The 12,492-nt window shown below is 43.0% G+C and overlaps 1 non-coding gene across 1 annotated transcript; it reads left to right on the forward strand.

Moving 5' to 3' along the window:
- Window positions 1-10,861: 10,861 nt before the first annotated feature.
- On the forward strand, window positions 10,862-10,933 carry TRNAH-GUG. Its single transcript has one exon. It is a non-coding gene; the product is annotated as a tRNA-His (tRNA).
- The last annotated feature ends 1,559 nt before the right edge of the window (window positions 10,934-12,492 follow it).

The raw sequence follows: 12,492 nt of genomic DNA on the forward strand, positions 1-12,492 counted from the left end.
AGGAAGGAACATATTTTTTATTGGTTTGTGTGGTAAAATGCTCATCTATGGACCTCCTGAGAAGAAGAGAAAAACAGTGGGGATACCCCCAACCAACTGCTACCATGCCCAGCTGCCTTCAGGCCCACCAGCCTACCGGGTCCATCACCACAGGCCCAGAGCAGCACAGGAGCACCAAGACAGGGGACAGGGACCCAAATGAAGGATCTGGAAGATAAACCACCCCATCTGCTGCCACCTCAGGGGCTGTCCCAAGGGAGCCTCAACCCCATGGGCCCGTGGCATCCATGAAGAGCAGACAATGCTGGATCAAACTTTGGGACTGAGGGATCGTCACCTTGGCGTATGGGACTTGTTCTGGGATGACAGCAAAGACCTAGCTCTTGCCCTGAGTGAGGGACTCCCTCATCTGCATGCAGCATTTATTTGAATCTAGCAATTTGACTCAAATATGTGAACGTTGGGGTGTGTGGCCCACACATTGCATTCTAGTGCAGAGCCTGAATCTCCGAGGTGAGAGGCCATGCTTCATGGAAGGATCCCTCTGAGGCCATTAGCTCTGTGCATTAATGCAGTCACAGATCCCATGAGGAAAACATAATAAAACACCATGCTTTAACTGAAAATTACTAATTTTGTTGTTATTATTATTATTATTATTATTATTTATTTGAATATATATAAACAACTCTCCCCCACACCCCTCATCCCCTTGAAAACAAAATACAGTGCACTGGTTTTGAATGAAATATGTGAAATCTAGCCCTAAAACAATCAGAATGCACAAGGGCAGTTAAGATATCCTGATATGAAAACAACCAAGATTGACAACCAGAGACCTTCCTCTATACACATCTTAGATTGATGTGTTAGAAGATCTGGGACTCCCTAGCATCTCTCTTCAGAGGTGACCCTTTGGTCCATAACAAACCTGCTAAAAAGTAGTTTTTGGCTTACTTATAAAACAATATCATAGAATCAGAGGATGGTTGGGGTTGGAAGGGACCTTAAAGCCCATCTGATTTTGACCCCTGCCGTGGATAGGGACAACTCCCACCAGCTCAGTCTGCCCAGGGCCCCATCCAGCCTTTTGTATATCTGGCACCTCCAGATATGTGGAAGTGAAAGTTACAGTCCTGGGAACTGTTATTTTCTTCGTTGTTTTTGAGAGGGAGATATAAAGAAGGGTGAGTAAACTCTCACATTTGACAATACGAATAGCAGGATTTGCTATAATTCTCACCTAATCTGGGCTAGGCACAATCATTAATGCTATCACAAAATGCCTTTGATTTAATATAACTTATGAAAAGAAGCTTAGTTATCAATGTATATATATATTTTTTTTTAGATGAAAGCCTTCTGTGCTTCAGGAATATTGCTACATAAAAGTTAATGTGGAATAGATGATTCAATATCCTACAGCAAGTATAGAAGCAAACAATGCCTAAATATTTAAACAGCAAGAAGATAAGAATACCACAGCATGCTAATATGGTATGCACACATCCCACATCTCTGATCCATATTCTTTAAGCCTATAAAAATAGTTATGAATTCTTTTATTTACCGTTTTAAAAGAGAGCTTCATAAAACCTGATTTAACTGCTAAATGCTGAATGAAAATCTCTGTAGGGGTTATATTTAGAAATTCATGTTTATATTTGAGCAAAGACCAAAATTTCTCTTCTCAGTGATCTCCAAAAGCTTTACAAGTGCAAAATCTGTTCTCAGCATTTTCAAGTGCCTGGAGAGCAATTGGAGGGAGGTGGGGGAGAATCTTCCCCACAGGGTCTCTGTCATCACTGGTGGCACTTACTCATCTGATACCCTTGTCACCACCCTATTTCTCACTATCTTCCAAGTCACTGTAATTTTGTTAATGGAGCACGAACAAAATGGAGATTTCTTATGCTGCATTGATCCTGCCCTCACACCAGGTAAGATGAAAAACAAAGTTCTCGGTCAAAGAACAAGCTTTTGGTATGGCATTGACCTGAAAAACAAAGCTCCAAGCAAGTGCAATAAGTTTGCCACCCATGTGACCTCTAGCAAGTCACTTATTTTCTGTCTGCCTTCATTACCTGTTAGCAAACGGAGGTGACATTAATTCCTACCTCTCTTCTGCAGAGATGTCTGCTAATACTGCACTGCTGAGTTATTTGTTCAACATGCAGTGCTGTTGGGAATGGCTCTGCATTTAACCCCAGTTCCTGCCACTGCACTCAAGAAACGATCTGTAACAGCACCCTGCTTATCTCAGGTGGTTGGGCTTTTACACAAATGGGACTACGTCTAAGACAAGACCTGGGGATAGAAGTTCTGGCAATGGATGAAGCTACATCTTTTGTAACTGCTGAAATGGTGCTTTGGCTGGATTTAATGGGTGCACAATGAAACCATCCCTTAGTCTGTAGAGCAGATCCTGCTTAGGCATTGGTGGGGTATAGGCAGCCCCACGATTGAGCAGTGTGTTCTCCCTGTGGACAGAAGTTAGTTCAGTGTGGGAAGGAAGACTCAAGACCACTTGGCTGACTTTAGGTAGCATGCAGGAGCCGTCAGTGCGTTTTTTAAATATAATCTTCCCTACGCAGCCAGGAGAGGTGGAATGCCATTGCAGCTGAAAGAAAGAGCTGTAATAAATCAAAATCTGGTCCGTTCTTTGAAAGCGAAGTTATGGAGCCACGAGCTCAGCATCTGCCCTCAAATGCACCTGTATTTCTGCTGTGGCTATTTGCAAGGAGGAGAGAGGAAGCAGTTGGCTCAGCACTGCTCAGGCAGGGCCAGCAGCTCACAGCTCCCCCCTAAAGGCAGGGAACTCAGCCTAGGGAGGACTTTGTGCTCTCTCACAGCTTTGCTCAGACTTCGGTCATTTCAATCACATCAGCAGTCAGGAGCAAATCTGCAATATTTCTGCTGGAGTTCATAGCAGGAAAATCTCAGCTCTGCTTTATACAGGTGCTTCTTGTAAGGCTTTCCCATAATGCAGATATACTTAGCACCCTAATCAGTGTGAAAGTTGTGTATTTCATGAAGCATATTGGCAAAAAAAGCTTCTAAAGGAAAAAAAAAAGTGCTAAAAAAGGCTTTTGAGAAGGGCAATTTTCATGTTTCCTCCAAAACACTTACTTAGTGAACAGAATACCTTTGGAAACTCCTGAATGTTTATTGCTTCCACCTAAATCACTGGTTCCTCAAATCTTTGAGAGACAGCAAGTTCCCACTTTGGAAAATGAGCCCATATTGCTTAAAAAGCAGATGTGTGTCAGCAATATTAAGCATTTCTACTTTGCTTCTCTGCACTGTAAATTGATAACAGGGTCTGGTAACTAAACCACATGCTGGATATGACACATTTCATCTCAGAAATTTTCTAAAGAATGAAAGTACAAAGGTGTCAATAAGAGTTATTTATTAGAAAATAGAGCTGCTTCTACTACGGGGTGAATAGAATGAAGAGTTCCAAAGAAAGGAAACACTGCCAGTATACTCAGATTTGATTTTATCTTTCCAGTGCATTTGGTTTGGTATTTTAGTTTCTTCTGATCCCATGAATCATTGTCCCACGTCCTGGTGTAGGGATAGCACCAGCACAGGGTGCAGGGCAACTTACAGATGTACCAGGCACAGCCGTGATACCTGTGCACATGTTACTCCAACACACAGAGTTGCTGAAGCTCCTTGAGCCTGGCCTCAATCTGACTGAAATTTGGTGTATCTCCATGATTAAAAAACCAACTGTAGAGAAAAAGGAGTGGTCGCCTCAGGTTGGGTATCAGGGCAAGGCTGTGCCCCAGGGGGTAGTGGGCAAAGCCCTGAGTGCTGGAGCTCAGGGAGTCTGAGACATCGCTCTGACATAGGGTTTGGGTTTGGGTGGTGCTGTGTGGGGCCAGGGATTGGACTCAATAATCCTTGTGGGTCCCTTCCAACTCAGGATATTCTATGGTTCTATGATTCTATGACTTCTCTATTCCCTGGAAGATTTTAGCAAGAATAAATGGTTTCCTGATGTTGCAAGGATGATTTGGGCTATGCGCTGAGAGAAACTTCTTGGTGTAAAGGGTAATGGAGTGATGGGGTGGGCTGGTGGGTGTTCTCACATACTCTGAAGGTCTTGGAGCACCAGTCAGCTGTATATCTGTCAGAAGATGGCTAAGGATGGTTCTTTCTTGAACCAAAGAGACAGATTACATGGCTTATATTCAGTACCTGCAGGATAACATTGTAAGATCACTGGATTCTGGGTCCCCCCTTGGTGATTCATCTGAAGGTTTTCCTCAAATGTCAACTCTTTAGGTATGATTTGGGGTTTCAGAGACTTCTGAAAGTGACTGAGCAAAAAGTGGAATATTCTTCCTTTGATCAAAACTGAGAAAGATTTCATTATTAATAATTCTTACACCAAAACTGCCACCACATATTGTATTCAAAATGAACCGAGAAGCCTGGAAACCTTACAAAAAACGTTTCCAAAATGCCTCTCGGTGCGTAGAACTATTCCACCTGAGCCCTTGCATGAGCTAATATCAACCATGTGGTTTGAGCCCTTGGAGCACATATTCCAATTGCTTTTTTCTTTGACAGCGAGCTGATAAAACTCCCTGATTGTTGCTTAGAAGTCCTCTCGTATTAATAGAAACATTGTCAGTGGGCTCTGTTCATTGTGCTCTGCCATGGAAATGCAGAGCCCTGTTTCAGATCCAAGTGATTTTGTGTGTTGTGTGCTTGCATTTTAACAATGCTATCACTCTGCTCATTCGTTTCAGGTGTCACCAGAGACCGTTACTCATCTTTATGGAACCTTCATCCTTGTATTCTTTTTCCTGAAAACATTATCCTTCCTTTTTGGCTCAAAGGCTACATTGCTTTACGGTTTTTGATGCCAGCTGGAGCAGATATTCATTCCAAAACATCTGACAACTATGCTTTACTGTCAGAATATATTATTCAGAAGTTGAAACAGGACTGTTCAATGTGGATTAAAGCAGAGACATCCCAGGTAGTTGGAGAAGGGTTCTTTGCCCACCACTGCATATCTCCGTGGGAGTTGCACTCAGCTCTCCTCGTGCTCAGAGCAGTGACAGAATTGCCCTGGGGAGGCAATTCACCACACCTTTGGATGATGAGAGACCACCAAAAATGCCCACGGCTTTTGAAGGGATCCACATTTTTTTACAGGCGAGTCCCATCCCAGATATCCATGTTAACAATACAGCTACAGGTTAAATAATAGCAGATGGCACCATTTTGATGCATGCAGGGCTATAAAGTGGCTGGTGATGAGGAAGTGGGGGGAAGGGGATGGAGTCAACAATCTGCTTTTGATCCTGGTGGTGGCTTGGCTTTGGTTGATGTGTCCAAGACATTTTAGGCTACTGTAAATCAGTGCCTCTTCTCTGGAGATGGGTCTAATCTGATTGATGTCAATGGATGAAAAGGTCCCATATGTGTAACAAAAAAGGACAGAAAACTTCATCCATCAAATCTTCTGGAAGCTTTAAAGCATTTGTTCCCCTGGCCAAACTCATGATGCTGACCAGTGCTCCCCATCCACAGCTCTGTCCAAAGACCAGTGCCAGTCCCTTCCAGGTGGGCAGGAAGGCTCTCCTGAGGCCAGAATAGGCACTACAAGCCCTTTTTTTGTTGTTGTTTTTGTTGTTGTTGCTGCTGTTGTTTTAATTAAGATTCAGAAATTGAGCTTCCCAGGTGAACGGGCATTTTTGTTTCGGTTTTTGTGTTTTTTCTCTCTTTGAAAGCATTGGCTGGTGGATCACCAGAAATCACTATGTGGTATGTTCACTCTGAACTGCATGTACCCAAATAAATGGGTGCAGTCAATGCACTTAGAATCATAGAATTGCCAAGGTTGGAAAAGACCTCTACGATCATCCAGTCCAACCGTCCACCTACCACCAATATTTCCCCACTAAACCACATCCCTTAGCACAACATCTAAATGGTTCTTGCACACCTCCAAGAATGGTGATTTAACCACCTTCTTGGGCAGCCTGTGCCAGTGCCTGACCACTCTTTTGGAGAATAAATCTTTCCTAATATCCAACCTGATCCTCCCCCAGTGCAACATGAGGCCGTTCCCTCTACTCCTATTGCTTAAAGCTAGGCATGAATTCAAGGGCTTATTCTAAGCAGGTGTTAAAGGATCTAACCAAATTTTGACCTTGATAGTTAGAAAAGATATGCAACATATGAATGTATGTGTGTGTTTATGCACATTTGCGTATGTGCTCACTTTATTTACCAATCACATTGTATAAATTCTATAAATAACCAAGTCACGCAGACGGCAGTGCTCACTGAATGGAAATGGCTTATTTGATTTTCAATTTAATAAAGAATTAATAATATTGCAACTGCTGGTATTTGAAGAGCAATGCAGATCAGGTGTCACCCATATATTACTCGTTTAAGTTTTGAGTAGGCTAGGCAGCTTAAATTAGACTCCAGCTTCACATGCAGACTATTTCAATTAGAGTAATCTCTTGTGATCTAATATTCTTAGCTTTAAAGTCATACTGCGTAAATATTTTATTACATATTTAATAACACTTTTTCATAATCAAGAAACTAATGCACATATATAAAATATGTGCATTTAAAGAGCTGCTGACATGACATGGGGAACTTTGAAAAATATTCTATTTGGGAATTAATTCAGCTCGGGGCAAAATTCAGAAATAATATTTAAGTGCGGGCAGCTGAATACATTACACATTGCTGCACAAATCTGAAACAAAAGCCCAGTTTTGCTCCACCATTTATTTTACATGTAAGAGTGTAGTCAATTCATATCCATACTGCTACGAAGCAGTCCCAAATACCTTACTGAATCAATACTAAAGTGGAATTTAAAAGGAAAGACCTAGCCCAAACAATATAACTAAGGATAAATGTTGAATATGAACATTAATTAATAGTGGATTTTTGTTTAAGTCCCACATAAAGACACGTTTGGGAGAAGCAGTGGGGAAGTCACTGTGTAATTTGCCACTACAAAACCAGTGTTGAGACTCAGCCAGCTGGACAGTGGCAGCTGTGAAAGATAAAGGTGTACTTTTTTTTAAACCATAGCCATCATCACTGTTCCTGCTCTTAATAATAAGCAGGTGCTTGTGGCCTCATTTGCTACATCAATGGCATTAGAAAAAAAAATCTCCGAGTACAAGATGCCCTGGAGATGAAAGGCCCCAAATTCTGCAGGACAGGATAATATAAAGCTTTGGTCCAGCTTGAATGCCAACACCAAATTTCTTCTAGTGTCATTGCTGGTAACTTGGAGAAGTGATGATGCTTTGTTAAACCACAGCAGTTCATGAGACCAGCCAAGGACAGTGAGAGACACAGTGGGGAGGATGTAGCACCCTCTGTTCCCCATCAGACTCCATCACTGAGCACACAGATCCCTGGAAACACAGGCAGGTTTTTACACTGCAGAATTCACACTTATTCTGTGTGGCTCTGGGCAGCCTGGTCTGCTGGTTGGCAACCCTGCACATAGCAAGGGGATTGAAACTAGATGAGCATTGTGGTCCTTTTCAGCCCAGACCATTCTATGATTCTATGATTCTATGATTCTATGAAGCATCTTCCTTCCTGTTGCCTCTATTTCTAAGTATCCATCAATTCATGCCCCTTTTTAAGCACAGACAGTATGAGAGAATTTCATCTTGATTCTCATCAGAGGAGTCAGACTTTAATCCTTTTTACAACATTTTAAGAAAACATATCTAATATTACAGAGGGGTTTTCAACTGAAAAGAAAATGAAAGATGATTTTTTTTTCTTTAATGGATGCTATACATATTCTAAGGACACATAAGGAACCTAAATTTGATTAAGTGGATGGTTGCCTTTTAGAAAAAATTATGCGATAAGGTGTTCGGTAGATTAAAATCAAGATAGAATTTCTGATATCAAATGACTGATTTAACCTCAAAGTTATTAGGGCTCATGGAAAATCTGGAGGGATGCTCATTGTCTTCTGCAGAAAACCAGGCTGTGGGACAATGGCAGGTTCACAGCCACAACAGTCGTAGAATCAATGAATCATAGAACCAGGCTTCAAAGATCATCCCCTGCTGTGGGCTGGGTGCCCCCCAGCTCAGGCTGCCCAGGACCACATCCATGGCCTCAGGAACCTCTATGGATGGGGCACCCACAGCTCCAGGCAGTGCCAGGGCATCACTGCCTCTGAGTGAAGAATTTTTGCCTAAAGAAAGCTTAAGAGAGCAGAATTAAAACATACTTAAAATTGGCATCCAACTTCTGAATTAGGAACATTATATCGTTTATCAAGAACAATACATCACAGTGTAACAGTGTTTTGTTTGTCTTTGTTTAAGCAAGCTGTTATGATAAATCTAAAGACAAACAGTGGATACATAATTGGGATAAGAATCTCCCATCGTACATAGATTAAGTAAACAACCTGGCGTGTTGGCATAGGCAAACAGTAATCTATCATTGACCCTGTGACTCAAGTGTCATTTTTTCTCAGCAGAATGGGATCCAGAATCCCCCTGTAGTCCTGATGCAGCAAGCCCTTGACTCAGAAACACAATTAATCTAAGAATAAATTAAATGATTGTGTTGATGTAGTTACAGAATCATAGAATCACTTGTGTGGGAAGAGACTTTTAAGGGTCCAGTCTAGTCCAACTCCCCTGCAATGAACCAGAAACCCACAGCTCCATCAGGTTCTCAGAGATCCCCCCAGCCTAACCTTGAGTGTCAGGCTATTGTCTTTCACATCACTGTTGCCACTGCTGAAGTGCACTACCCACCACCTCAGCATGCTCAAATCTACTTTTTGGTCTCCATAAACATTCAGCAAGCATCAGTGAATGCCTACGGGCACAATTTTTCCTGTATGAAGTAAACCAGTTCCACACCTTTGCTTCTTCTGCCCTTTGATGTCAAACTTCATTCTGTCAGAGTGCTCCTCTGCTACCACCTGTCAACATGTCATGGAATATTGGTGAGAAGGTTTAACCTCTCCTGCCATCCCACCAACATCCACCTCCAGTGTTTGGACCAACATACCATGACAGGAGGCATTACTTTTGGAGCTCTTGTGAATATTTCTGTCCATCCTGAGATAGACCACAACATTTAGACAGTCCTTCTCAAAAGTTGGACTTCTAATGGTTATGAGTAGCCTTACCATCTGTACTCAGCTGCACAGTCACATGAAACTTTCATACAATCCTAGAATCACAGAATGGCCCGGGTTGGAAGGGACCTCAAGGATCACGAAGCTCCAACCCCCCACCACAGGCAGGGCCACCAACCTCCACATTTCACAGCAGCCCAGGCTGCCCAGGGCCCCATCCAACCTGGCCTTGAACACCTCCAGGGATGGACGGGGCATCCACAGCCTCTCTGGGCAGCTGTTCCAGCACCTCACCACTCTCACAGCAAACAACTTCCCCCTCACATCCAACTGAAATCTGCCCTCCCTCAACTTCAAACCATTTCCCCTTGTCCTGCTGTTCTCTACCCTTTCCAAGAGTTGATTCCCCTCCTGTCTGCAGGCTCCCTTTAGGTACTGCAGGCTGCAGTGAGGTCACCCCACAGCCTTCTTTGCTCCAGGAAGGTTTCATTCTAAATGCCTCTGCCTCTTCCTTATCACACACCCTTCCTCTCATGTCAGTGGAGTTAGAGACATAAACATACCATAGCACTCAGATTATATCTCTCCCATTACCAATAATTTCATCATTCACAAGCTACAATTTTCAAAGTAGATATATGTATAAATGTCTTACCTTTCCTAAACATGCTGTATATGATTCCTTCTATTCCCATATTTTGAATATTGTAAACAATAGTTTATTACTATTTCTCATTTAACTGTGCTGATTTTATTACAGATAATACTAGTATGGACATTCTGTGATGGGGGGATAGAAGGGGGAGAATGGGCTACTCAAAGGAGATACATATTTCATATATTTTCATTGTTTATAAAATTGAACAGAAAAATCAATTTTAATGAGCATTTTTAAAGTATAATTACACAGACACTAGAGAAGCCATCATCTTTACTTTAACAAATACTTTGCAGTGAGTTTCTGTAATATTTTTGGTCCTAAGTGTGGAAGAGACCCTCCAGTGGGGTGGTTCATCACTAGAAAGAAAGGCATGTGAATCTGAACAGCTTGCACAGCAAAATTCCTTCTGTACCATGGATGGAGGGAGCGATTTGAACTAGACAACTCTAAAATGAGAGCTGTGAGACAGTATTTTGAGAAACTGCCTTCGAAATAGTTTTTCTCATTTGGGATTGAAGACTTATAGAATCCTAGAATGGCCTGGGTTGCAAAGGAGCACAGTATTGATCCAGTTCCAACCTCCTGCTATGTGCAGGTCGCCAACCAGCAGCCCAGGCTGCCCAGAGCCACATCCAGCCTGGCCTTGAATGCCTGCAGGGATGGGGCATCCACAGCCTCCTTGGGCAACCTGTGAACAGTGCCTCACCACCCTCTGGCTGAATAACTTCCTCCTCATATCCAACCTAAACCTCCCCTGTCTCAGTTTCAAACCATTCCCCTTGTCCTGTCACCATCCACCCTCACAAACAGCCGTTCCCCCTCCTGTTTATCCTCTCCCTTCAAATATTGGAAGGAAAGTTTTGAAAGCTGCTGTGCTGGGGAACTCAAGCAAAGGTTGCAAAGTGGGATTTAACTTGGATCCATCTGTGCCTGCTGCTGAATCTCAGCTCCCATGAGGAACAGAACACAAGACATGCAGCTGGGCACTCCAACAAGGTAATGCCAGGACAGCAGCAGTTTCAAATCCTGCACACATAACCGTGCTCAGCAGTGGCACCAAGCACAGCACAGCCGTGATCGTATAGTGGTCAGTACTCTGCGTTGTGGCCGCAGCAACCTCGGTTCGAATCCGAGTCACGGCAGGAACACTCCCCCTAAACATGGCTTGAATTTTGGGTGGTGGGCCCCTTCTGATTTAACTCTGTCATACTCTGGCATCTGTTATTTCGCAGCTGCTGGAGGGAGATTATTACACGAGCCCTCAAACCGAGCAGAGGGAGCAAAAAAGTTGTGAGCAAAGTTTGCGCTCCAGTGTAAATGATTTGAGAAAGCACGGAGGCTTTGAGGAAGGATTTACAACAGCTCAGCCAACACACAAATATCTCAAAAGACAGTCCTGGAAGTGGGGTACAACAGAGTTGTTACACTGTCAGAGAATCACTGCGCAGCCCTAATCCACCATCTGTTATCTCTAAAAACACACCGCAATGAATTCCCTGCGCTCCAGAGGCAACCATGATTTGAAAAATGCTGCTATTAATTGATTCCCCAAATTAACTGTTAATCCAAGAGTCCTGATTATGATTAGTGTGCTAATCAATTTATTTGATAGAAAGCTTTTTAAATTTTCCAAATTGCAGTTCAGCTCTTCTCTCTCTCTTTTTAGCTTGTTTCATCTAATTAACTGTTTTTCTTAGCAGTGAAAAGCAAGATCTTCCTTTCTTAATTGCCTCTTGACCCTTTCTCCCTCTCCAATGCAGTTGCCTTTAGAGGTTCTTCATCATGAGAAAATTAAAATGCTATCAACGAATTAAAAATATTGTTTGGCTCAGAGGAAACTTCCCAGCACGTCTGTGAATGCTTTGGAGTTATATTTACACAGCTTTGCTGGGGAAAGTCTAACTCCCAAGCAGACTGGATTGCCCTTCAGTTAATGCATGCAGATGAACAACCTCCCTGGCAACTTTGCAGGATCTGTTTTGGTAATTGCTGATAGCAACACCAGGCATGGAATGTCTGCAGTGCACAAGAGAGCTGTGCAGGGAGCGGGGACACATGGATGTCTCCTGATAGCCCAGAGTTGGTGGGATGGCCCTCAATCTCAGGGTGCTCTCTGACCTCAGGGTGGATCTAACCATGCAGATGGGTTTCCACATGCCTTGGGAAAGCACATGCAAAGTTACTGTGCTTCTTGGAGAGGGAAAATAAAGCCCAGAGCTTGGCTGTCACAGCAGCGTCTGATGGCTGATGGCTGTTCTCATCTCCAACCTCCCCCAGATCAGTGGGTTTGCAGAGCCTCTCCGAGCTGCTCCTCGTGATCAGACTCCACAGATGAGATTTCTGAAGCAGCCCGTTCTGAAAAGTAAAGAAACAGCTCTTGTTAGTGACAATGTTTATACTGCAGCATCCTCTCCTCATATATATAAAGGTCAGCTCTAAATCAGAAACTCAGTTTAAAGAAAGAGCAAATCACTTCCTGGGCTGCTAGTGCTTGGGACGAGAGGACAGGACTGGATAACTCCCTTTCTCTCTCCTTCCCAACCCCTGCTCCCAGCATCAACAGTCTCCATCTCTTAGTGCCATGGCTTTACCCATCAGTTTGTCATGCATTTGTACCACCTATGTGCATAGCGCTATGCCTAGAGAATGCATGCTGTCTTCTCAAATGTCTTTCCTCATTTCTTCACTGATTTTTTTTTTT

The sequence above is a fragment of the Meleagris gallopavo genome, chromosome 5 (genome assembly GCF_000146605.3).
Source record: "Meleagris gallopavo isolate NT-WF06-2002-E0010 breed Aviagen turkey brand Nicholas breeding stock chromosome 5, Turkey_5.1, whole genome shotgun sequence".
NCBI classification, from domain to species: domain Eukaryota; kingdom Metazoa; phylum Chordata; class Aves; order Galliformes; family Phasianidae; genus Meleagris; species Meleagris gallopavo.